A 27,455-nucleotide genomic window follows, 5' to 3' on the forward strand; every position below is an offset into this window, starting at 1 on the left:
AATTTAAGATATTGTTTTGATTCTAATACAAGGCAAGAACGAGAAGGCAGCCATGTGTTGTAACACAAGCTAAAAACAAAGGCGGAACGTGCAAATCTATATATAAGTGTGGGAGGACATTTTCGTCCAACACATATCTATCTTACGGGAGGACATTTTCGTCAAAAGCATATCTACCTTTTTTATATGTTATTTTATTATAAAATCATCGTGGGCAACATTGGCATATGAATTATCGTGGGTCCCAAGATATTCCTCCGTACACATTGGAACACGTGAATTTGTGTTTCGGGGAGAACACACAACACCCTGGGCCCATTAGGTATTGGGCCGAAACCCGAACCATTATATATGTGGTCTGGTCTCAGGCCGGCCCCGGCCTGATGGGCTTGAGTTATTGATTAATTTTTTAATAATATAAAATAATTAAAAAATAACTATTACATAGTAACTTGGATAACTATTATTATTTACCTAATTAGTTGCATGAAAACTTATTATTTGTTAATTATTAGTATTTACCTAATTAGTTGCATGAGAACTTGCTATTCTCTCATTAACCCATAATTTCAGTCAAGCATTTATGCATTTTAAGATTAGGCCAAGTTGGACCCAGCCCGGTTCACATTGGCCTGTTGGGCCAATAGGCCAGGCCATAGGCTTCTCTTCAAACCCGAGCCAGTTAAGAACCGGGCCAAAAAATCCGGCTTGATGCCCCCTACTTATGTCTTATCCTTTCTCACATCCCTTGCTACTTCTTCATCTCTCACGAGTTTCCTAACTCACCTGCCTCTCCATCTTCTGTTCACCATCATGGTTGCCTCCCGTAACCCCGCATGCCCTGGTTCGAGTGTACCTTGGGTAGCTACCAGGAAGGGTGATGGTAAGATTAATGGTGAAAAATAATCGTAGAGGGTGGTTTTTAGAAATGCGGGTGATGGTGGTAGTAAAAAATTAACGTGAGAGGTGGTGGTGGTGGAGTTTATTCGGTGCATTTTTTTGAAGCAGGAAAGTGAGCATCGATCGATCGAGAGGTCGCTAGAGAGAAATCATTCCTCTCTCACTCTCTCTCTTCTAGTTTTTTTTTTCTTCTGCTTCTGCTTCGCGAGTGCTCGGATGATCGGTTCAGGATCGCGCTCGGCGGAAGATCTAGGGTTCACGTTCGCGGTCGCCGCCTGAAGGAACACCCGCCCGCTCCATGAACCCGAGGGGTCGATACGCGGCCGGCGCCGCCAACTGCCGCGGTGGATATGGCGGAGCTTACCTGCAGCAGCAACAGAATTTCTTTCCGAGGGGTCCCCAGCAGCATCAACACCAGCAGTGGCTCTGGAGGGGCCACACCGCGCCTGAAGGCGCCGCCGCCGCCGCCGCCGAGGAGATCATGCAGATCGAAGAGGAGAAGTGGATCCAGTCTGAAACGATCGAGTCGAGGTACTTCTCTGTTTCTCGCTGGTTTCGCCGTGCATTTGGCTCGTTGCCCTAGCTTCTTCTTCGTCTCATTCTTTCGAATTGTTGCAAAATTTGACATAAATTTGTATGAAAGCGTACGATTATTAGGTTTAGACGTGTTTGGATGGCATTTTTGTGCATTCTGGAGCAATTTTTGTGTGCGGTTGTTGAAATCTATCTGAAGAGAGGGGTTTGTGATCCTTTTATTTGGTGAGGGTTAGAGCATGGCCTAGGTAATTGTCTCGTTTGACAATTTGAGGTCCGCTAAACTCTTCGCGAAGGGGTCTGTCTGTTATTCCTTGCCACTGAGCATGTACGTTGCTGTTGCGAGGGCGTGGAGTCCATATCATTGTGTAATCACTACATTTTACTTGCATAGGATGGAAATCGAGTGGATGAGCGAAATGTGAGCAAAAGGTGAATTAATGGAGGAAGATAAGATGGGAAATGGAAAGAAAGTGGAGTGCTTTTTTGTGTGCGCAATGTATTTCACATGAACATGATTAGGTTCTTTCTTCACCATTCCTTTGAGAAGTTTTCTCCCAAGGCTCATCAGAGGAGGAAGGAAAAAGGTAGCTTTTGGTGCTTTGGTTGGTTTTCTGACCCTTCCTTTGATGAAGAGCCCTGCTGGATGGGAGAAAGGAGAGTGTGATGAAAATTTCGAGGAAAAAAGTTAACGGCCTTCTGGTTCAAGTGCATAAAGAAGGTTGCCTTCTTAGTGCAAAGTTCTGTTTCTTATTGATTTCGCCATGCATTTTGCTTCGTGCTGTAGTCTCGTCATCATTTTATTCTTATGTACTTGAATCGTTCTAAATCTTAAGCTGTCAAGGATTAAGTTTGAGTGTGATTTGTTAGGGTGGAACAATATGATACTGGAAGCAGAAGCGAGAAACGAGACATTTTAAAATTTATAGAAAGCAAGAAGCGATGAATCAATTTAAAAGCGAAACAAGAATAAAAAAGGAAGTAATACAAGAACTAAATAGGAATCAAACAAGAATCAAATAAAAAATAATTAAAAATGACTTATCGTATATTTCATGATTTTTTAGTATAAGAATTAAATTTTTGTTAAAATCTAACAATGTTGGTTAGTATGGTTACCAATTTAGAGAAAGCATATGAGAAGTGAGTGGAACCGTGAGAGGAAACACATGAAAAACATGAAAAGAAATGTGAGAGAAGCAAATGGGAAGCTTGTAGGGAAGCATAGGAGAAGTGTGGAAGAATCAAGATTCTCATGAAGTGACTTTTTGGAAAGCATGCTTCTCACCTACCTAAGAAGCTTTCAGTAACTCTAGGGTAAACATAAATTTTGGTGCTTTAGGTGGTTTCTTTCTTGACTATTTTTTATGTCTTTTTGAAGAGTTTTGGTTGATGAAAGAAGGGAGAAAATGATAAAATTTTGTATTGCAAAAGTTAAGCACTACAAAAGACCTGCCTTCTGAGCATACTTATCCCATGTGCATGTAAGTTGGTTAAGATAGCTTTTTTTCATCATCTTTGATAAAACTCAATTTTTACGTTTTCCCATAGGCTGGCTGGCCCTAGTTAGTTTTAACCAAGGTTGCTAGACTAGGAAGCAGAAGTGAGAAGTGATGCATTTTAAAATGTATAGGAAGCGGGAAGTGAGGACTTAAAAAAACAATATAAGAATTGAATGGGAATAAAAAAATAATGCAAAAAAAAAACTAAAATCAAAGAATAATCACTTTAATTCTAGTGTAAAAATTAAATTTTTAACAAAATCTGAAAATGATGATTGCCAATTTTGTAACAACCCCAACTTATCCTCGTGAAAAGTGGATTTTTTTTAAACAATTGAGGAAACCTAACCCAAGGATTCGGGGTCTCACAGATTTAATAATTACCAAACCACAAGAGATAATACATTGAATCAACGAAGGAAAATAACCAACTTTATTAACCAATTTTAATGAATGTCATAAAGACAAAAATAAATAAATAGTCTGTAACATAGAGACACTCCGTCAAAAACATCAAAACATGTCACGCAAACTCGCATGCTCCATGTAGTGGTCACCCCATCACTGAGCTCCCAGTCCTGAAAAACATTTTGAAATACAGGGTAAGAACCAAAGTTCTTTATACAAATTCTTTTAAAAATTCAAATAAAAAGGAAAGAGCATAAATCAAATTCATGTGTAAATTCAGAGGAATATAACAACAATTTCATAATCAATTTACCATTCAAGCATTTAAAACAAATATCATGCAATAACAATTTTTTATGCGAGACAGAATAAGTATGAATGCATGAACTAATGCAGAACAGTAAAGATGCATGATTCAATGCACTTGTATGAATAACTTATCAAGTTATTATCAGAGTTTCTTTTGTATGCATGTCCTTATTAAATGCACATAATTTTAATTTCATTTTTCATTAAACCCGCGAATACTCAAAACAGGCACAACAATTCTCGAAGTTCAAGTTAGGTTCACAGTTGTAGCTTAACACACAATTTGTATTTTATTACTGGGTTCTACACTTGTTCCTCGACTGATATCAGAAATCAACATCATCCATCGGAGCATTAGAAATCAACATCTAATGTCGGGACATCAGGGAAATCAACTTTCACTTATGCCACTTTCTTGGTATACCAATAACAACAGTTGTGTCAACAACAACACCCTCGGGCAAAGTAGCTGAAATTTTCCTAAAACCATGTCTGGGAGGTGAACCATCACATCGGGTTCAGTGGCATAATCACACACAGAGTTTTAGTATCCTCACAGTTTTCCTAAAACCGTCATCCAAGATTCTCACAGTGTTGAAGGGACATCTAATAAGAAAATTAATTACACTGTTTTTATCTTTTAACTTTTTAACAAATTCAAATCCTTTACACAATAACCGTTTTAAACTATAAAAAAATGTGAATAAAGATATTTAAATAAAAATGTTAAAAAAACATAGGGTGTTTGCGATAAATAGCCGATAAAAACATAAATATTTTGTTTAAAATGCAGTATTTATCTTTTTGATGAAAATTCATGAGAATTTGTCATTTTTAACTTTTAAGTAATTTCTCATGATATTTTCGCGAGATTTTCATAAATCTCATGAGATTTGTCACACTGCTTGGATTATGATTTATGACATGAGGTGGTCATGGAGAATACCATGTTGATATGTATTTCTTATCTCTCGATAAATGTCTTTGAACTAAAACCATGTCTATTAATCATATGCCTTGGAAGCATTATCCCCACATTCATGCCTCGAAATTAGGGGTGTCAATGGGTCAGGTTTACCCGGATCAAACGCTATAGGGTCCAAGTATGGTGATAAATAATAAGACCCTTTTAAGACCCGGGTTCGGAACTGAAGGTTCGATTAATGCATGGATCCGGGTGTAGTTTGTGAAATTTTATACCAAACACGAGCCCAACCCAAGTTCCGATTAAGACCCACAATTTTCAATGTAAAAATGATAAAAAATATTATTTTACTGGGTATGGTCTGGGTCTGGTTCTGGTTCATGTAGTTCTTATCGGTCCGGGTATGGTTTCTCTTATAGTGGACCCGATTAGACCTGCCCCCATACCCGATACCATATTGAAAATCGGGCCCAATCTTGTTCTACCTGGGCCCTAACCAAATCCGACCGGTTGACACCCTTACTCAAAATGGCAACACATGAGGAAGACGATTTTCTAGTATCGTGGTTCTACTCTAAGGGTATGTTTGGTTGGGCCTCATGAGATTTGGATTCTCATTTAAATGAGATTCCAAATCTCATTTGACTGTTAACCAAACAAAAAAAGGTGGATGGTTTGAGAAACCAAATTCTCTCCAACCGGTGATATTTCAGGTTAATGTGTGATATGATTCAAAATCACATAATGCTCCTCCACCCTCTTGTAAAATAGAGATGTTGGGGTTGTTAAATTATGTATCACATATTGTAATCTCATATATATTATATATATATATAAGGTGATACATATACATATATGATATATATGTATATGTATCTACCTAATTATATATATAAAATATATATTTCTTTATTATTAGCCATAGGGGTAGTTTGGTCATTTCTCTATTCTTGCGCATATTCAATTTATGAATATGCTTGTATTTTTGGTTTTTTATTTTCTTTTTATTTTTTGTTTCTTTTTTACTAAGGTCAATGCACCTTGGGGGGCCCACTCTCATAGACGTTGGGCCCCTCCAACAGTCACAATTGTGACCGATGAAGGGGCTCCAACGTCTATGAGTTGGCCCCTCCAAGGTACTCCACATTTTATAAATAGGGGCATTCCCCCCTCCTTGTTTTCTTATGGCTTTGGGTCAAAGCCCAAGTATTCAATAAAGTTTTTTATTCATTTTTTAGTGCATTTGTGAGATTGATTTGTGCTTTTGTGCACAAGTGTTCTAAGTCTTCTTATTGTGCATGTGTGCACGTATTTGTTATCAAGAATATTAAGGTTTTGGTCATAGTATCTTGTTGAAGATACTTTCACATGGTATCAGAGCTACGTTTGAAGAATGAAGATCGTGCATTTTTTCACATTCTTGGGTACCTCAAAAATCGTGCCTTCAAGCTATTGGAGATTGGAGTGGATCACTTCCTTCGGACAATATTTTAGAAGTCTTCTTTGTCAAGAAAGACTTAAAAATCTATTGAGGTACATGTTCTTTTTTTATTTTTATCCTCTCTAATGGGTGAAAAAGACTTCCACTTCTCCCTCGGGTTTAAACTTAATGGTTCAAACTATCATGTTTGGGCCGACAATATGGAAGCCCATATTAAAGGAAAGGGGCTTTAGGGGTATGTTCAAGGTTCGATATCGGAACCCGAACCAAAAATTATTATTATGGAAAAAGGAGATATAAAGATTCTTGAAGGAGAAGAAAGGCAAAGAACTCTTGAAGATTATTCAAAGAAACATGACATAAATGAAAAACTTCAAGATCTTATCGTGGGTTTTTTCATCCGTTGAAACAAAGATCAATGCCAACATCATCAAATTCAAGAAGGCTTCTGAAGCTTGGCTATATCTTAAAAAAATGTATACATCAAGAGATTTATCGCATAAGTACTACCTTTAAAAGAGGGCATTGACCCTACAACAAAATGAGATGACTATTCGGGAATACTTTGCCGAATTGTCTTCCATTTGGGACGAGCTTAAACCCAAATAAAGTGGTGAAGCTATCGAGCTTAGATACAAGCAACTTGAGAAAGATCATTTTTTTAACTTCCTAAATGGCCTTAGACCCGAATTTGAACAAATTCGGTCCTCTCTTCTTTCTTCTTTCGCATCTCCCTCTATTGAAGATGTTATTACTAAATTGAGTGGGGAAGAAACTTGTATGGGTATTAGTAAGAACAAACCTAGCATCCTTGCTACCTCTTCTATTCAAGAAGAAAGTGAAGGAGTGAATGCCGTTTCAAGACCGGGTAACAATGTGAGGACTTACAAACCTCCTCACTTCAAAAGTCAAAGTCAAGGAGATAATGGGAAAAATGAAAAAAGAGACTATAGCAAACTAGTCATTTTTGTAAAGAACCGGGGCATATCAAACCTATTTGCCCAAAATGAAAGAAATTGCTTGCAATGGCTACCACATCTCAACCGGAAGAACGACCATCCTCTTCCAATGGGTCTCTCTCTTTACAACAAATTGTGGAAGCTCTTCAACCTCTTCTCAAGGGAGGAACTTTCGAAGCTGCTATGACAACCTCTTCACCCCCGGTAAGATATCTTGGCTTTTAGATTCCAGTGCATCATTTCATATGACCCTAAGTGTTTCTTCTCTTTCTGAATATTCTAAAAACTCTTTTCCATCTTTTGTCTCAATGGCGGATGGAACATCTCTTGAAATTAAATGAATAGGCAATTTCGAAAAACAAGATTTTTTTATTCCAAAAATTAGATTCATACCAAAACTAAATTTGAATTTGCTTTCGGTTTCTCAACTCTCGAACCATGGTTGCGATATAAAATTCTCTTTTGATAAATGTTGGATATAGGATCGCCGATCCGGGAGGTTGATTGGGGAAGGCTTTAGGAAAGGAGATCTCTACTATGTTGAGTCTCTCCAAGTTCTCAAGAATCAATTTTGTAATATTGTCCAAAATAAGGATATTAATGTATGGCATAAGAGACTTGGAAATCCAAACATTGTTAAAATTTCATATTTACCTTTTGTTAAATACCTTTGTAAAGGAGATTTTGTATGTGATGAATGTATTCTTGGGAAAATGAAAAGTTTACCTTTTTATCAAAGATCAATGTTTACAATGAAACCTTTTAAAATCGTTCATTCCGACGTATGAGGTCCGGCTCCTGTCATATCTAAAGGAGGATTTTCATATTATGTGATTTTTGTAGATGATTACACTAGGTATTGTTGAATATATTTTCTCAAACATAAACATGAAGTTTTTTCGACTTTTAAAACTTTTCATATGATGATTTTAAATCAATTCAATGAAAACTTAAAAATTCTTAGATTCGACTCCGGAGGAAAATACCTCTCAAATGAATTCAAGAGTTATCTTGAAAATTATAGTATTCTCCATAAAAAATCTTGCCCAAAAACTCCTCAATAGAACAACTTAGCCGAACAAAAGCATAAGCATATTATTGAAACAACTCGAACTTTGCACATTTCACAAAACATTCCAAAAAACCTCTGGGTTGAGGCATCTCTTACTTCGATCTATCTTATAAATAGACTTCCATCAAAGAATTTGAACAAAATTTTTCTTTTTGAAAAATTATACGAGAAGGAACCTGACTATAGCAGGTTAAGGGTTTTTGGTTATAAATGTTTTGTCCTTACAGATAAAAATGATAAGCTTTCTCCAAAGGCTATTCCTTGTGCCTTTCTTGGTTATTCGAAAACCCAAAAGGGTTTTAGGTGTTATGATGTTAGAAATGATAAATTATATCTATCAAAAAATGTGAGTTTTTTGGAAAATCTTAGTGGTTTTGAAAGTCTTAAAACTCATAATGAGAATGTGGATTATTCCTTTCTGTTTGAATTATTAGCTAAATATGTTCATAGAGATAAAAACACCTTCAAAAGTGCTCTTGAAAGATATGATGACACCAATAGGTTTGTTCCTCCTAGAGAAGAAAACTTGCGAAGAACCAAAAGACCTAGGAAAGCTCCTTCTAGGTTTATCTCATATGACTCTTTTTCACCTAAATATAGGACATGTTTTAGTGCCATTCACTCTTACGTAGAACCTAAAATTTTTGAAGAAGCACGAAAATGTTTTGAATGGGTAGAAGATATGGAGAATGAACTTGGTGCTCTAAGAAGAGCCAAAACTTGGGAGTTCCAAGATCTCCTTATGGGTAAGAAAGCAATAGGATGTAGATGGGTATTTAAGGTAAAAACTAAGAGCAATGGATCCCTTGAGAGATATAAGACTCATTTAGTTGCAAAGGGATATAGTCAAGAAAAAGGGATTGACTATGAAGAAACTTTTGCTCCTATGGCCTGAATAGTCACTGTCCGATGTCTCATCACAGTTGCCTCCATCAACAAGTGGAACATCTATCAAATGGATGTTAAAAACATATTTCTAAATGACGATCTGAACGAAGAGGTATATATGGATGCTCCACCTGGAATGGAGACTCCCAAAGGGAAAGTGCTTCGCCTTCGAAAAACACTTTATGGTTTAAAACAAGCCCCCAAGGCTTGGTATGATAGATTTAATTATGTAATGTTAGAAAATGGTTTTTCTTCATGTTTCACTGACATGGCCTTGTTTGTTAGAAAAACCAATGCAGGGATTGTAATATTGCTTTTGTATGTGAATGATATGCTTATAACCGGTAGTGATTCTAAATGGGTTAAAAGCATAAAATCAATTTTGAAAGATAAATTTGAAATGTCTGATTTGGGTTTTCTAACTTATTTTTTCGGTATTGAAGTAGCATACTCTCATAGAGGGTATTTTTTTATCTTAAACTAAACTTGCCTCTGAGATTATCGACAGGTCTGGTATTACAAATGATAAGGTTTGTGAAACTCCTGCTATAGTGGAAGCCAAGATGAAGATTGATGATGGTATTCCTCTCTCTGATCCCACCCCTTACAGACAACTTGTCGGATCATTGATGTATCTAAGTATTACTAGACTAAATATTTCTCATGCAGTTCATACTGCAAGTCAGTTTCAACATACACCAACATCGGTTCACATGAGTGCCATCTTGCAGATCGTAAGTATTGAGATTGGGTCGTTTTATCCATTATGGGTTTGGATCTGGACCCGAAATCTATGTATCAATCCAAAAGTCTTTGTATTGTTTATATTGGGTCTGGAACTGATGTAACATAGTGTAATATCCAGACCCAATCTAATTTTCAGTATAAATATAACATATAGGGCACGATCCTAGCACGAAGGATCATACCATTTGTTGCAGCCGCCCCTCTTTCTCATAATCATCTCCTTCCTCAGCATCAACCGAACATTGGTGAACGAGTTCTAACATGGTATCAGAGCAGGCTCGATTCTGATCACCACTTGATGTGCACGAAAGTGGTTCCAGAAAGTGTGCCCTGCGAGATCCAGCGCATCAACAGGTCACCGTGATTCTTCCCTACCCCTCTCCCCTCTTCCTTGTTGACGTTCTTTTCTCTTCAGACTAAAAAAAAGGGGCAGAATCTTATTTCTTGATGTCGATCTTCCCTCTATATCTGAACGTTAACATTTGTGCACACGTGAAACAGATTGAAATCTGTTTCACGTTGCATAAGTCTTAACGTTACCACACCCGATCTTTATTCCTTGACGATCTTTATTTCTTGACGTTGTTTTATCTGCACGTTATCTCTTTACAATACCTATGCACACGTGAAACAGATTGAAATCTGTCCACGTTGCAGATTTTCACTATTGGATGAGCACGCGTGAAACAAATTGAAACCTGATTGAAATCCTTTTTTTTTCTTGACGTCGTTCTTTATTAATGACAGATCTGTTCTGATTATCAGATCTGGTTTGTCTTTTGCCCGAACTGCATTCTTTACCCTAATTTTCTGTTTGATATTCCTTCTATTCCTGTCGCCTAACCCATCTTGACGTCAGCAACACATCTGTTTCGATTCAATTAAATCAGACTGCTGTCTTGTTTGGCCTTTCCAGAATTCGAGTTTTTTTTATTATCTGCTGTATCTTGTCCTTAAAAAAAAAAGGACGAGCTTGCTGAAATCTCTGATATTGTTGCACTCACTGCCCTTGTCATTTTGTATTGATCTTTCTTCGTGCCCTATCCTTTCCTCGTGGATTCCCCTTCTCTACCATCAAGTTTTCTTGGCCAACTAATCTCTGGAAAACTGAGCAACTCAAATTACTTGACCTGGAAGAGGCAGATTTTGCCTTTTATCAGGAGCTTGGATCTCTTCGGACACCTCGATGGGACAGTTCATGCACCGCCAGAGTTTGTGATGCAGGAGGAGCGAGATGATAAAGGGGAGGTTTCCGACAAATTGATTCACAATCTAGAATTTGGGACATGGAGGAGAAAAGATCAAGCGGTCGTTGCTTACATCACCTCTACTCTTTTTCAAGAGGTCTTAGTGGGCATTCCCGACGAATGCTCAATTATGGAGCTATGACAGAGGTTGGCGCAAACTTATTCACAGATTTTAGAGGCCAGAATCCTACATTTAAAGAAAGAATTTCAGCTCTTAAAGAAAAAAAACTTGTCAGTTATAGAGTACATCAACAAAGTCAGACCATCACTGATCAACTGGCCATGGTGGGTTGTGAAATTACTGACAAAGAAAAGGTTCAACAGGCATTGAATGGTCTTTGATCCAATTATCACATGCTGGTCACCTCCCTCCTATGTCTTCCTTCTTTGCCAAGTTTTGAAGATCTTCACGCGAAGTTATTTCAGTATGAAGTTACCATTCGAGGAGAAGAAATGACCCTGAACTTTAGCCACCACGATGTATTGGTTACAAGGATGATGTCAGGAAGAGGACGTGGAGGCTTTCGAGGTGGACGTGGACAGAAAAGGAATAGTCAAGGAGGTCGAGGATTGTTGCCCACGCCCAACATGTCACCTAACCCTTTCCCAGGGAACCAAAGCTCCAGAAATATACCATGTTTTCAATGCAACAAAAGGGGGCACATCAAAGCCAATTGTTGGTACAACCCACAGAACAAGGAAAAATTTAATGGTGCAGGATCCTCTCACAGAGGAAGAATAGGAGAAGACTCGAAGGATGATGAAAAGGATAATGTGAAGAATCTTCTGATATCTGCTCTTTCAAGTTTAAGCTTCAAGCAGAATGAGAAAGGAACCTGGTACATTGATTCTGGGGCTGCAACACATGTGATAGGTGATGTCGGTAAGATTTTAAAACCTATTCCTTATCGTGAAAAATTTCATATTAAAACTGGAGATGGTACCCTTCACTCTATATCTCATGTTAACCTTTCACGACCGAATTCTTCCTTAAATTTGTCCAATGTTTATCATTCTCCCAGTATTGTCAAGAATATTGTTTCTGTCTCTAAACTTGCTGATGATACTAATTCTTCCGTCGAATTTACTCCTGTATATGTCAAGGATCTTCTCACGAAGAAGACGCTCGTTGAAGGAGAACGACAAGGAAACATTTATGTTCTCAAAGAATTTTCTTCTTCTGTTCGTGGTGCTTCATCAAATTTGTCGGTCATTCAGCCATTCCAGCTAGTGTCGTTCAAAGATTGTTTTAGTTTATCTCAGTGTAATAAGCCAGAGATTTGGCATCGTCGTTTGGGTCATTGTAATGGTTCTTTCATTAAGAAACTTGTGTCGAGTGGACTTGTTGCAGAGTCTAGTCTAAGTGTTGAGTCTGATACTTAACTTTGTTCCAGTTGTCAACTATGTAAGAGTCATGTTCTTCCTTTTAATTCAATAAATCAAAGAGCTTCAGTGCCTTTTGAAATTGTCTATTCTGATGTTTTGGGCCCTGCCCCACAATCTTCTTTATCTGGTAGTCGCTATTACGTAACCTTTATTGATAGCTATTCCAGATATACTTAGATTTATTTTATGAAACATAAATCTGAGGTGTTCAAACTCTTTCGCTCATTTTTCACTTCAGTCTGTAATTAATTCTCGTCTAAAATTCAACATTTTCAATGTGATCGAGGAGGCGAGTATTTATCAAAGGAATTTACTGAATTTCTCCAAGATAATGGAATAAGTCGTCGCATATCTTGCCCACATACACCACAACAAAATGGTGTGGCGGAAAGAAAACATCAGTACATTGTGGAAAGTGCCTTGAGTATGTTGCATGACACTCACGTTCCCGTGAGTTTGTGGACGAAGGCCTTCCACTCAGCTGTGTATATCATAAATCGTCTACCCATGAGATTGCTAGAGAACCAATCCTCTTATTTTGCTCTTTTCGGGATTCAACCTGATTATAATAAATTACAAGTGTTTGGTTGTATATGTTACGTTCATATTGATAGCTCTCAACGTGATAAGTTTCAGGACAAAGCATGTATGTGCAAGTTTGTTGGATATGCCGATCAATACAAAGGGTATCGATGCTATGACCCCACCACTCATCGTATTAGAGTCTCACAAAATGTTGTGTTTGATGAAACCATTGTTGAGGACTCAGGAAGTGTTGATGGGCACAACAGGGCCGTTGAGTGGTATCAGCCATGGCTTGCTATTGAGTTACTTAACCAGATAGAGACGTATGATGTTCCCTCATGTCACACATCACCTGTTGAACGGAGTGAGACCGATGTAGAGCCTCATATGGAAGACTTGAGAAATGTGTAGGCTCCTACCATGCCTACTTCAGATGCCGCAAAATTTTAAGGAGTCGTCTATGTATGACGAAACAAGAATAATGCTCAGCAAATTGATGTGCAACCCAGGCAGACTAGAAGAATTTGCCACCCTATTGAGAGATGGGTCAGTTATAACAACTTCTCTATGGACCTACAATTATTCGTCTCTCAGATTGAAAAGCAAGATAAACCCGTCTGTTTCTCGCAGGCATACATGTCAATCAAGTGGATTGAGGCTATGAATGAGGAGATGGAAGCCTTGCATGAATGTGGAACTTGGGAGATTGTTCCTAGACCCTCAGACAAAAATATTGTAAGTTCTAAATGGGTCTATAAGATCAAGTATAAACCTGATGGATCCATTGAACGCTACAAGGCGAGACTTGTAGTCAAAGGCTTTACTCAAGAATGCGGGCAAGACTATGATGAGACTTTTAGCTCTGTAGTCAAGATGGGGACCATTTGATTAATTTTATTTTTGTCGGTTCAGTATGGTTGGACTCTCAGTCAACTTGATGTCAAAAATGCATTTTTGCATGGCAGTCTGAAAGAAGAAGTGTATATGGAGCAACCCCCTGGTTATGCAGAACACAACCCCAACACTCATGTCTGTCAATTACGAAGAGCCATCTATGGGCTAAAGTAGGCCTCTCGTTCTTGGTTTGATAGCTTCTCTGTCGAAGTTCAACAACATGGATTCATTCGATCTCACCTCGATCATTCCTTATTTATCTTTCGAGATCGTCAGGTCAGTATTTTATTTCTCATATATGTAGATGATATTATTATTACTGGGAATTCTGATGAACATATAAAATCTACAAAAGCTCTCCAGAGTCGAAAGTTTAAGATGAAAGATTTGGGGGTTCTACATTATTTCTTGGGAGTTAAGGTAAACCAGCGGGATAGATATCTTTTATTAACTCAACACAAATATACCTTGGATTTATTGGATAAGGCAGGTATGAAGGATTGTAAACCTCTATCCACTCCCAATGTATTGAATCATAAGCTTAGTGCTCAGGATGGAGAGGCATATGGAGATCTCAGACAATATCGCAGCCTTATGCTTCAATATCTCACTTTTACTAGACCAAACATTGTGTATGCAGTGAATAAAGTCTCGCAATTCATGCATGATCCACGCACAGAACATATGAATGCTGTCAAGAGAATCCTTCGATACTTAAAGAGAACACTTGGGGATGGCTTAGTCTATCATCAATCTAAGACTAAAGGAGAGCAACATCGGCTAATTGTATATGCAGATGCTGATTGGACTGGAGATCCAGATGACAAAAGGTCGGTGTTTGGCTATTGTGTTTTTATTGATGGAAACTTAATAGCATGGAGTAGCAAGAAACAACGTGCAGTTGCACGATCAAGTACTGAGGCCGAGTATTGGTCTATGGCAGCAACTACAACAGAGGTTACATGGTTGAGGCATCTTTTGGTAGAATTAGGAGAAACTATTCTACCCATTACTCTTTTATGTGATAATCAGAGTGCCATCCAGATTTCTTTCAACCCGATTCATCACAGTCGTACAAAACATATAGAGATTGATCAACATTTTATTCGGCAAAAGGTAGAAGACAGGGAAGTTGAACCTGCTTATATTTGGACAACTGATCAGGTGGCTGATTTGTTCACTAAAGGTCTTTACCAGCATACAATTTTGGTTCTTTATGAGCAAGTTGTCCATGGTGCATGACCATGCACAACTTGAGTGAGGGTATTGAGACTGGGTCGTTTTATCCATTACGGGTCTGGATCTGGACCCAAAATCTATGTAGCAATCCAAAAGTCTTTGTATTGTTTATATTGGGTCTAGAACTGATGTAACAGAGTGTAATATCCAGACCCAATTTGATTTCCAGTATAAATATAACATATAGGGCACGATCCTAGCATGAAGGATCATACCATTTGTTGCAGTCGCCCCTCTTTCTCACAATCATCTCCTTCCTCAGCATCAACCGAACATTGGTGGACGAGTTCTAAGAGTAAGATACATAAAGGGTACACTAAATAAGGAAGTATTCTTATCCTCTTCTTCTGAATTAAAATTAATTGCTTATACTGACTCTGACTGGGGAGGTGACCCAAATAACCGTCACTTCACCACTGGTTTTTGTGTGTTTTTAGGAGACTCACTTATCTCATGGAGATGAAGAAACCAAGGTTTTAAAACTCGCCGAGTCAACTCGGTGACTCGGCTGACTCGGCTCGGCCCTCCAACGGGTCAACCCAGCAAGCTAAACTCGGTCTGTGAAGACTCGGCTGTGACTTGGCTTGACTCGGCTTGACTCGGCCTGACTCGGGCGAGTTCTGGAATGTTTAAAATTTGATTTTTTGAGTATTTCAGAATAAAAAAATTTGTAATATTATTGAGAATATTGTTGTTACTTTCTTAATGTCTTCAATATGTAAAGAAGACAATATGTGACTATGATCTAAGGTAAATGTTATTGGATATGAATCTATTTCTAGAAGCATCAGGCAGGACAATCTTCAGATTCAACAACATCTAATTAATATTTTATGATAAAGTAGATTGCTGCTTTTATTGTGTTCTACACAATTATATTTTTTGCAGTTTCTTTGCATAAATGCATTTAATATTTTGCTTTAAACTTTACTAACATGACTATATAACAAGGAAGAATTTGGTTTTCTCCTCACACCTTTCCTCTTTGCCCCATCTTTATGAAGGCATAATAGACAAGAATCTGGAACAAAGTCATACATAACTTTGGTCTTGACATCCATAGAGTTCCAACATCTACTTGGTGCTTCTTTCTTGTCCTTTCAGACTTCATATTTTCTTTGTATCTCATATAGGCTATACCCCTTTAATCAGAACCAATTGTCCTCACCTTGCATTATTACATCCAACAAAAATTTCTCTTTTCTTTATAGGCACGTGCATTTTTAATGCATAAAGGCATCTATGTAACTGGAATAAATTGTGCTCTTTCATTCCACATTTCTAACTTATTGTTCATTAATGAACAATTTATCCACATGCTACGATCTCCTTATTTCAGTTCAACCCAAGATTCTGCATGGAGCCAAAAAACATCTCTTGTTTACTGAAAAACATGGTTTGAGACAAATTATATATTGTTTTTCTTTTAAAATCAAAAGTTAACAAAACCCGGTCCGAGTCACCGAGTTGACCCACCGAGTCACGAGTCAATAAAGAACGAGTCGAGTCCCGAGTCACTGGGTTTTAAAACCTTGGAAGAAACAACAGAAAGTGTCGCTATCCTCAACTGAAGCTGAATATCGTGTCATGACAACTATTACCATGAAAATCGTATGGATTCATCAACTACTAGAAGACATGGGAATCACATTAGAAGGGCCCACTAAGCTATGCTGTGACAACAAGAGTGCAATTTATATTGCCAAAAACCATACCTTCCATGAGCGGACTAAGCACATTGAGATGGGCTGTCACTATGTTCGAGAAGCCTACCTGAAAGGAGTCATTGATCTTCCATATGTCACTTCAGCATATCAATTGGCAAGTTTCTTCACCAAAGCGTTGTGTGCTCCGCGATTCAACTTTCTCCTTGGCAAACTTTCGGTCATCTTGCTCTAAGTTTGAGGGGCGGTGTTAAATTATGTATCACATATTGTAATCTCATATATTTTGTATATATATATGCGTGTGTATCTACCTAATTATATATATATAAAATATATATTTCTTTATTATTAGCCGTAGGGGTAGTTTGGTCATTTCTCTATTCTTGCGCATATTCAATTTACGAATATGCTTGTATTTTTGGTTTTTTACAACAACAACAAGAACGCCTTGATCCCAAACAATTGGGGTCGGTGATATGAACCAAAAAGAAAATCATTGTGGGTCCTCCACATGAATCCTTCTCCTCCAATCATTTCTATCCAATGTCATGTCCTCGGTGAGGTTCAAAGCATTCATATCCTTTCTTATCATCTCCATCTAAGTCTTCTTAGGCCTACCTCGACCTCTTTTAGCTAATATATTTTTCCATTTCTCCATCCTTCTAACCGGAGCATCATTAGGCCTTTGCCGAATATGCCCAAACCATCATAAACGATTCTCATTTATCTTATTTTCAATGGATGCAACGCCTACCTTCTTACGTATTTCCTCATTCCGAATCTTATCTTTTAGTGTATTTTCACACATCCATCGAAGCATACGCATCTCAGTTACACTCATTTTTTGAAAATGATGTCTCTTGGCAGCCCAACATTCCATACCATATAGTAAAGCGGGTCTAATTGTCGTCCTATAAAACTTCTCCTTCAACCGCAATGGCATTCTATGATCGCACAACACTCCAGTTGCACTTTTTCATTTCATCCACCCAACCTTAATCCTATGATTTACATTTCCATCAATTTCTCCATTCTTTTGAATGACAAATCCCAAATATTTGAAACAGTCATCCACCGTTATTTCTTGCTCACCAAGCTTCACTACACTCTCATCACTACTTCGTTGCTTACTAAACTCACATTCCATATATTCTGTCTTACTCTTACTCAACGTAAAACCTCTTGCTTCCAAAGTCTGTCTCCATAATTCTAACTTAGCATTAACCCCAGCTCTAGACTCATCAATCAAAACAATATCATCAGCAAACAACATACACCACGGCACATTCTCTTGAATTGATCTCGTAAGTTCATCTATCACTATAGCAAAAAGGAAAGGGCTTAATGCAGATCCTTGATGTAACCCAACCGTTATAGGAAAATTGTTTGTCACCCCTCCACAAGTGCGGACATTGGTTACTACTCCTTCGTACACATCTTTAATTATACTAATGTACTTGAGAGAAATACCTTTCTTCATCATTGTCCACCAGAGAACATCCCTAGGTACTCTATCGTATGCCTTCTCTAAATCAATAAAAACCATATGCAAATCTTTGTTCGCCTCTCTATATCTCTCAATAAGTTGTCCAAGAAAATGTATAGCTTCCATAGTTGATCTTCCAGGCATAAAACCAAATTGATTCTCCGATATCATGGCAACCTTCCTCAACCTATACTCAATCACCCTCTCCCAAAGTTTCATAGTATTTTTGGTTTTTTATTTTCTTTTTTTTTTTTGTTTTTTGTTTCTTTTTTACTAAGGTCAATGCACCTTGGGAGCCCCACTCTCATAGACGTTGGGCCCCTCCAACGGTCACAATTATGACCGTTGGAGGGGCTCCAACGTCTATGAGTTGGCCTCTCCAAGGTACTCATTATATAAATAGGGGCGTTCCCCCTCCTTGTTTTCTTATGGCTTTGGGTCAAAGCCCAAGTATTCAATAAAGCTTTTTATTCATTTTTAGTGCATTTGTGAGATTGATTTGTGCTTTTGTACACAAGTGTTCTTAGTGTGCATGTGTGCAAGTATTTGTTATCAAGAATATTAAGGTCTTGATCATAGTATCTTGTTGACGATACTTTCATAGGGGTTGTGCCCCAATATATGCTACCACCTTGAAAAGGGGTTACGGGGGTCCTGCTGGAAGCACGTGGCCGGAATAGTCAGCCATGTATGCATTGATTTTTCTTTTAGGCGAAGAGGAGCTTGGCCGAAAAACTCTACTCTGACTGCCCTATTTGTTGGGCTGAAATGAGGCAAGGTGGAGCTCGCTGGAAATCACCACTGGTGAGCTCCACCAGCGCCACCCCCCCGCTTGGGCAAAAAAGAGGGCCCCTTTCTCTTCTTTTTGGTTTCATTGATGGAGATGTAAATCATAGGATAAAGGTTGGGTGGATGAAATGGTAAAGTGCTACTGGAGTGCTGTGCGATCGTAGAATGCCATTGCGGTTGAAGGGAAAGTTTTATAGGACGACTATTAGACCCGCTTTACTATATGGTACGGAATGTTGGGCTGCCAAGAGACATCATATTCAAAAAATGAGTGTAGCTGAGATGCGGATGCTTAGATGGATGTGTGGAAATACAATAAAAGATAAGATTCGGAACGAAGAGATACGTAAGAAGGTAGGTGTTGCACCCATTGAAAATAAGATGCGAGAGAATCGTTTACGGTGGTTTGGACATATTCGGCGAAGGCCTAATGATGCTCCAGTTAGAAGGTTGGAGAAATGGAAAAATATATTAGTTAAAAGAGGTCGGGGTAGGCCTAGGAAGACTTGGATGGAGATGATAGGAAAGGATATGAATGCTTTGAACCTCACCGAGGACATGGCGTTGGATAGAAATGATTGGAGGAAAAGGATTCATGTGGAAGACCCAAAATGAATTTCTTTTTTGGTTCATATCGCTGACCCCAATTGTTTTGGGATGAAGGCGTAGTTGTTGTTGTTGTTGTTGTTTGAGATAGAACATGTCGTCCGGCGAGCTCCACTCCTCTCACTGCCTCAACTTTTAGGCTGGAATGAGGCAAGGTAAAGCTCGCTGGAAACCGGTGAGCTACTCTCCTCTCACTGCTAGGGCAAAAAGGGCCCCCTTTCTCTTTTTTTTGTTGTTTGCTTCTTTTGTCGGCAAGGTAGAGCACGCGGTCCAGCCTGTTTTTAGGCTGAAATGAAGCGAGGTAAAGCTCACCGAAAACTGGTGAGCTACTCCCCCTCCTTGCTGGGCCGAATACGAGGCCCCCATTTTTTTTAGTTGCAAAAACCAATGCAAATGGGATTTCTTTCACATGAAACAAACATGAAAAATGGAGTCACATGAGAATTGGAATCATGTGATTTTGAGTCTCGTGAGATTTCAATTATCACATGATTCATTTTCATTTTTTAAAGGAGCAGCCAAACATACCCTAATTGTGAGGCCATTTTTCCAATTATGCTCTCTTTCATCCTTTTCTTGGTGCATCCTTGTTTCCTAAAAAATTAGAAAAAAAAATTCTGTTTAGTGCAAGTGTAGAAATATCAGGAGTATTTGAGCGAGAAAAAACTCATAAACTAATCATATTGAGGGTAGATAATCTGTAAGGACAATATAATGGAATATGACAGTGACATCTTCAGCCAACAGGTCTGTCTGTATATTTAATCACCGATAAACATACGAGGCTGGCACAATATTGTAAGGAAAAAGAAACTCTCGTGCAGATTTGTGCACCAAATTTCTTGTCATGTCTTTTCTTAAAGCTGGTGCCAGAACTTATTTACTCTATTTCTGGATATAGGTAGAATTACCTTGTTTAGGTTAAATTCCTTAACTATGGGGATATCTTCTTAGGTCTACATCTGTATTAGTTTAGTAGTCTTAATGAATTCCCTTGGAATCTTAATCATAATTTGTTCTGTCTTTGCAAATGAATTCAGTGTTCGTCAAATGTGGAAGAAGGCTTTATTTTGAAACTTTCTAGCTTGATTTCATATTTAATTTTGGAATCTGGTCTCGCTATTATAACAGATTCATTTTGCTGTGACCGAATATTTTTTCAGGCTGACAAGCTTCTCTCCCCGGAATTTCAACCTCTTGTAGAGCAACTGATCACTTCTCTACCTGCAAATCGCCAGATCTTGTTATTTTCAGCAACATTTCCAGTAACTGTTAAGGCATTCAAGGATAAGTTTTTGCAGAAGCCTTATATAATCAACCTCATGGATGAATTGACACTTAAGGGAATAAGTCAGTATTATGCATTTGTTGAGGAGAAGCAGAAAGTTCATTGCCTCAATACTCTCTTCTCCAAGGTGATATTATCAATTCTGTTTTTGGTTGTTTATCATATTGCAGAGCTTTGTACAAGAAGCTGATAAATTTTCTCATGTTGCATGCAGCTTCAAATCAACTAGTCAATCATCTTTTGCAACTCAGTTAATCGTGTGGAGTTATTGGCCAAAAAAATTACAGAGCTGGGATATTCTTGCTTCTATATTCATGCTAAAATGTTGCAATCACATCGTAATCAAGTTTTTCATGATTTTCGCAGCGGTGCATGTAGAAATCTTGTGTGTTCAGGTAGGTCTCGTGAATTTTATGGTGTGTATATATATATTTCATCTCTTCAAAGGGGGAACTAATATGCTGGAATTTAGTCTCTCCCTCTCTACACACACACACACACGTTTTGCCAAAAAGATTACAGAGCTTGTATTTTCTTGCTTCTATATTCATGCTAAGATGTTGCAATCACATCTTAAGAGTCTTTCATGATCTTCGCAACAGTCCCTATTGAAATAGTGTGTCCCTATTGAAATGGTGCGTATAGATATTTCATCTCTCTCTCTCTCTCTCTCTCTCTCTCTCTCTCTCTTTCACGCACGCACACACACACACACACACACACGTGAGCGCCCATGCACAGATACAAATGACCATGTTCCATCGAAACCTATGCATACCATGCACCTCATTTCTTAAACATTATTTTAACCTTTTTCACCTTAGGCATTAATTAAGGACAGCGTCTCAACCGGAAAACATGGCTCCATGTAATTTTGGTTCATTGATTGCAAGAATCCACATTTAATAACAATGGCTGAGTCTGGTCTTTGAATTAGTGGAGAGAATGGATGGGAGAGATTTTATTGGTTATCCTTCTGTCTCAATAATGGGAAGGAGCTGCTTTGTGAAGTCAAGTTCAAAGTTCGTGGCATGGATTAATTTATATTTCAATCAGAAAGATCTGAGCAGATTTTCCAGCTCCAAAAATTCATCAATTAGATGGTTCACAAATTTGCCATGCATTTGCCACCTGAAGCTGGACAGCTCTCTAGGAAACGGATTTATGATCAGTTATGAGGGGTGCAGAATCTTCATTCATATTCATGTGAAACATGCTTGAATCAAGGAACTAACTGCCAAATTCAGACTCGCTAATGCTTTCCATTTCAGTTGTTTATTCATCCCTGCATGGATGTTAAAACGTAGTAAAATAATATCTAACTGTAAATCTTGTTTTTACAGACTTGTTCAAGAGGGGTATCGATATTCAGGCTGTTAATGTTGTCATCAATTTTGATTTCCCAAAGAACTCAGAAACTTACCTCCACAGGGTATGCCGCTAACCTATGTAACACGGACTCTTCTAACAGGGCACTGCACCCGCGCCGACTTGGACACAGCTTCCTTTGTGTCAGGTGAAGTCAACCACACTGAGATCTAGATTCAGTTAATCCTAAACAAGTCCAGTTTTATCTATATTATATATATAAATACATAAATGCACATACATGTAGTATTAACTTAAAACTGTTAAAATATATATATATATATATATATATATATATATATATATATATATATATATATATACATATACATATACCGTCCCTGCACCCTTGCACCCAAGTTTTTTTAAAGTGCCGCATCCGCACCTGCACCTATGTGACATAGCCGCTAACATTTGCATGCTGTAACCTCAAGGAACATATTTTTCCTTTCTAAAATGTTGCCTGTGCAGGTTGGTCGTTCTGGAAGATTCGGTCACTTTGGATTGGCTGTGAATTTGATAACATATGAGGACCTATGTCACAGGGACTCTCCAACTAGATGCCGCACCCGCGCCGCACCCGATGCGGTCAACCTGACCCTGGGTGCAGTCAACACACCCAGGGTCATTTATGTCCAACTTTTGGACTTTATATACAACAACAACTACGCCTTCATCCCAAAACAATTAGGGTCAGCGATATGAACCAAAAAAGAAATTCATTTTGGGTCTCATAAAAAATTATATATATATATATATATATATATATATATATATATATATATATATATATATATATATATATATATAATTTTTTATATTTTTGCCGCACCCCCGCACCCAAATTTTTTGAAAGTGCCGCCGCACCTGCACCCACACCCATGTGACATAGATGATGACAGATTTAACCTTTAAGCAGGAGCTTCTTTTAATCTCGCTTCTGTATGATTTTATTAACTGTGTTTACTTGTCTCTGTGTTCATGTTGAATATTGGCAGTTACAGAATTGAGCAAGAAGTTTGTACTGAAATCACGCCAATTCCTCCACAAATAAATCAAGCTATTTACTGCAGATGAGGCCTGGGAACTATATTTCCTGGTAGTCTGAATTTGCAGGAGTCATTTTTTTTTCCAAAGGGTAACTTGTTATGCAAGACCTTGTTTTGGAATGCTTTTATTATTTTTTGTTATTTTAGGTATGACTTAGATGAACTAATCACCGGCTATATCTGCACAACACTTCAATGAATGGTACAAGCGTCTGGTTCGCCAGAGACAATCAGCAAAGGTCGGACTGGGCAGTCAGCAAGAATTTAGGCTGCCCAAAAATCATAGTAATACTTGGTTTGAATGGATGCATTTTTTATTTTGATCATGCTCTCTGGTTCAACTGTTTCTGCTTCGGAAACGGTAAACCATGAATGCCTTTGATACATTTGCTGGTAGGATAGCCTTTGCTGAATTGAGTGTCTGGTTTTATGGTGCTGAACTTTATAGTAGAAGAAAAATTACCTATTTTGAACATGGTTATGTTATAAACCGCGTGGCTTGGATCTCGCGAAGTAGAATTCACCATGTTGAATCATGCATGTCGTGACAATCCCTACATCACCTTTCTCAGGTTGGTGATTCGAAAAGAACAGCTCAGCCACAGTTCCTGGTAATACGCCCTTCAGTCTCGCGTGGACAGGTTTGACACATAATTATAGCCTTCAGTTCTGTGGTTCAAAGTGAATCTCTGGGGCTTTGACAGAAGAATTTGGTGTTAGAACGAGTGTCCTGTACGCAGGGTGGTTGAAGAATTGTCAAAAAAGGGAAAAGGTGCTCCGCCACCTAGTTTGGCAAGTGTTACCTTTTGCTTGCTGGTTTGTTTGTTTCCCTTTTTCCATGAGTAATGGTGAAACTATTTGCTTGCTGGTTTGTTTATTTTTTTTCTTTTTTTCCATGGACAGGGAAACTGTTTTCAGGATTGGAGACCTGGTCGCACTGGTCCTAAGCTGTACTTATGGCTGGTGTCTCACATCAAAAAGTGTTGGAGCCCCCGTCTGTTCCTAGGGAGAGGCTCCTTGCTTCACCTTGGGGAAGGGAGTGCCCACAGGGGAACTTGAACTTGGGGAGAAGGAAAGCTCTTTACCACAAGCTATAAGCCATGCGGGCAACCATTTGAGGTCATTAACATGCGAGGGATATGAAGTGGCGGCTTAGAGAGGAGGGCCATCCCAACACAATCAGGATTTCAACAGGAACAAGTACCAGATATTTCCTTTAAAAATGTCAATGTTTTTTTGGGGATAATCCAAGGGAAAAGCCCCCTCATCACCAAACCGCATATTGGTGGGTGTGGGCGTCCGGTTAGTAAAACCCTTGAAGTCCTCCTCTGGTTATTAAACCCTTGAAGTCTCCCTTGCCTACTAGGAATTACTCCCAACTTCAACCTTATGGTAAGGGACGACACCTGTGGGTTTCGAACTTGCGATGTCTCGTCAACCTGGTAATATTCAGAAGTTTCCCCTACAAGATGAGTGAAGCCCTTGTGGGCTTTGAACTGGAGGTGTTGTGGTTCTTTCCCCCCCTCATGCTCTGCTGCTTGGGAATGGAGTTAACAGCCACAGGACCACCACTCAATGCCATTCCCAAAATGATGTTTTTGTCTAGTCCATCCTCAACAGCTCATTTTGGTAGTTCATAAAAATGGTGTTTCCATGTTATTACAAGGCTCCCAAACATAGCCTTAATCACGTTGGGCCATATCAATAAGTGTTAGTTTTCAGGTGGTCAGGTTCAAGGATGGCCTCAGTGGTACTCCGGCATTGGGCCAGACCAAGCCCATCCTGGGTCACGGCACACAAAGCTCGTTAAGTAGATTGGTCCAATGGCTACTGCTTGTTTGTGCTGCGATGCATAAAAGTGGGATATTAGATGGTGAGTATACACCACTGGGTCAGTTCTTGATATTAGTTAATTGTTTAGTAGTCAAGGGACCTTGAACTGAGATCCATGGTATACGACCTGCAGTCGCTGATACAAAACCAAAATCCATAACAGGGAATTAACATCTTAAAATGCCTGGGAGTAATACTGCAACAACATTCTTTTTTGTTTTTAAGGCAAGCGGTGGTTAGGCAGGCCCCTACCATTTATTCAACCACTTATATATACCAGGGGGGTTCGAAGTGAACGACCCATCACATAATGACGTGCATAAGCTGCTCTTACCGGCCGAGCAGAGGCCCCGTCGGTAAGATATAACAGTGTTTCCAAACAATGCTTCTTCAATCTTTGAGTCTTACCTTCAGCCACCTATAACGGATAATAAATTATTAATAAATGTCACTACAGTGTTCTAGCCCGAACAAGATTTTAGTTGTCAACAGAACGACAATACTCGGTCCTGTCTGCTGCAAACCACTTCCATCAACACTGCTAAAGGTACGAACCTGAACAAATTAAAAGAATCCAAAAATTAGTTAATATGGCATACAACCATTCAAACGAAAGGACCATAAAATAAATTAGTTAATATGGCACACAATCAATTCATATGAAAGGACCATAAAATGAACTGAAAATGATCATACTGCACCACAAAAAATTGATACTTTTTTGGGTTTTCCAAAATGCCCCATGTTTAAATTCGCAAATGCCTGGCTTTTTAGGACCATTTTACGCATTGCATGAGCAAACTTTTTAAAGTTTGTGCTATATATCACTTTCATGGTATCACAAATTCTCACTAAAAGGTAGAATAACATGTTTTTTTTTACCTCACAAAATTCACATAATCATATTGGTGAACTTATAATTGAAATTTGTCAAAATTTTGCAAGTATTTTACTAAATTCGTATATATAGTACTTTCTGTAATTGAAACCTCTAAAAATTTTACAAGTATTACACAAAATTCGCACATATAGTATAAAGTTTGGATAATCAAATCTACGAACTTTTTTGTAACTGAAACATATATAAACTTTATAAATATATATGTATAGCATAAAGTTCGTATAACTAAATTTGCAAACCTTCTATAATTAAAACTTGTCATAACTTTGCGAATATTTTACTAAATTTGCATATATAATACAAAGTTCGCATAAAGTTCTGCAAATCTCTTTTAATTAATTGATTATCAAGGAGATTTGCAAATATAAAATGATCTACACATATAAGATGTTGTGAAGTTTACACTATGAAACTACTATTGCAAATAAGGTACCAACTTCACACAATAAGGTCATTGCAAATATGCTTTTTGTATGATTTTTTTTTGATATATTTACAAATTTTTAAAAATATTACAAATATTGAGGTTGAATAAAATGCATATATAATACGAATTGGCAAATTTATTAAATATATGCAAACTTTATATTATATATGCAAATTTAGCAAAATTTTTACAAAGTTTTGAATTTACTACAAAGTTCACATACCAAAAGTCTAATCACAATGACCTTATTTGTGAAGTCGAAACCTTATTTGCAATAATCGTCTTGAAGTGAACTTCACGAAACTTCAAAATATATTATATAGATAGATCACCACATATTTACGAATCTTCGAGGATCAATTAATTAAAAATGATATGTATGTGAAATTCATACTATATATGCAAATTTAGTAAAATATTTGTGAAGTTACAATTACAAAAAGTTTGCAAAATTGATTATGTAAAATTCATGCTATATATACGAATTTAGTAAAATATTTACAAAATTTTAATAGGTATCAGTAACAAAAAGTTCATAGATTTGTTTATACAAACTTCGTACTATATATGTAATTTAGTGAAATATTTGTGAGATTTTTGTAACAGAAAGTTCATAATTTTTTTATTTAAACTCTGTACTATATATACGAATTTAATAAAATATTTATGAAGTTTTGTCATGTTTCAATTACAAAAAGTTCACCAATTTGGTTATGCAAACTTCATACTGTATATGCAAATTTAATAAAATGTTTATAAAATTACAACAGGTTTCAGTTACAAGATGTTGGCAAATTGTCATGTGAACTTTATACTATATATACGAATTTAATAAAATATTTGTAAAGTTAAAACAAATTTCAATTACAGGAGGTTCACAAATTTAATTATGCAAATTTTGTACTATATATATATGAATTTAGTATATTATTTACATAAGTACACCAAATTTCATTTATAAAAGTTTGCATATTTAGTTACTATATATCAAATTTAGTGAAATATTTATGAAGTTACAACAGATTTCCGTTATAGAAAGTTCACAGATTTGGTTATACGAACTTT

General features: G+C 37.6%; 1 protein-coding gene and 1 long non-coding RNA gene across 3 annotated transcripts in view; one reads left to right on the forward strand and one right to left on the reverse strand.

Moving 5' to 3' along the window:
• The first annotated feature begins 857 nt into the window (after positions 1 to 857).
• On the forward strand, positions 858 to 25,065 carry LOC149821467 (uncharacterized). Its single transcript, XR_016426760.1, has 5 exons — positions 858 to 1,431; positions 20,688 to 20,939; positions 21,027 to 21,207; positions 23,802 to 24,001; positions 24,133 to 25,065. It is a non-coding gene; the product is annotated as an uncharacterized LOC149821467 (long non-coding RNA).
• A 272-nt stretch (positions 25,066 to 25,337) lies between these two features.
• LOC149821468 (DExH-box ATP-dependent RNA helicase DExH11-like) overlaps positions 25,338 to 27,455 on the reverse strand; it is a 189,862-nt gene continuing 187,744 nt past the window's right edge. For both annotated transcript variants that reach the window (XR_016426758.1, XR_016426757.1), the window contains one exon: positions 25,338 to 25,617. The gene's annotated coding sequence lies outside the window, so the exon portion shown is untranslated. The remainder of the gene's footprint in view (positions 25,618 to 27,455) is intronic.

Source organism: Nuphar pumila, chromosome 12 (assembly GCF_984573655.1).
Source record: "Nuphar pumila chromosome 12, dmNupPumi1.hap1.1, whole genome shotgun sequence".
NCBI classification, from domain to species: Eukaryota; Viridiplantae; Streptophyta; class Magnoliopsida; order Nymphaeales; family Nymphaeaceae; genus Nuphar; species Nuphar pumila.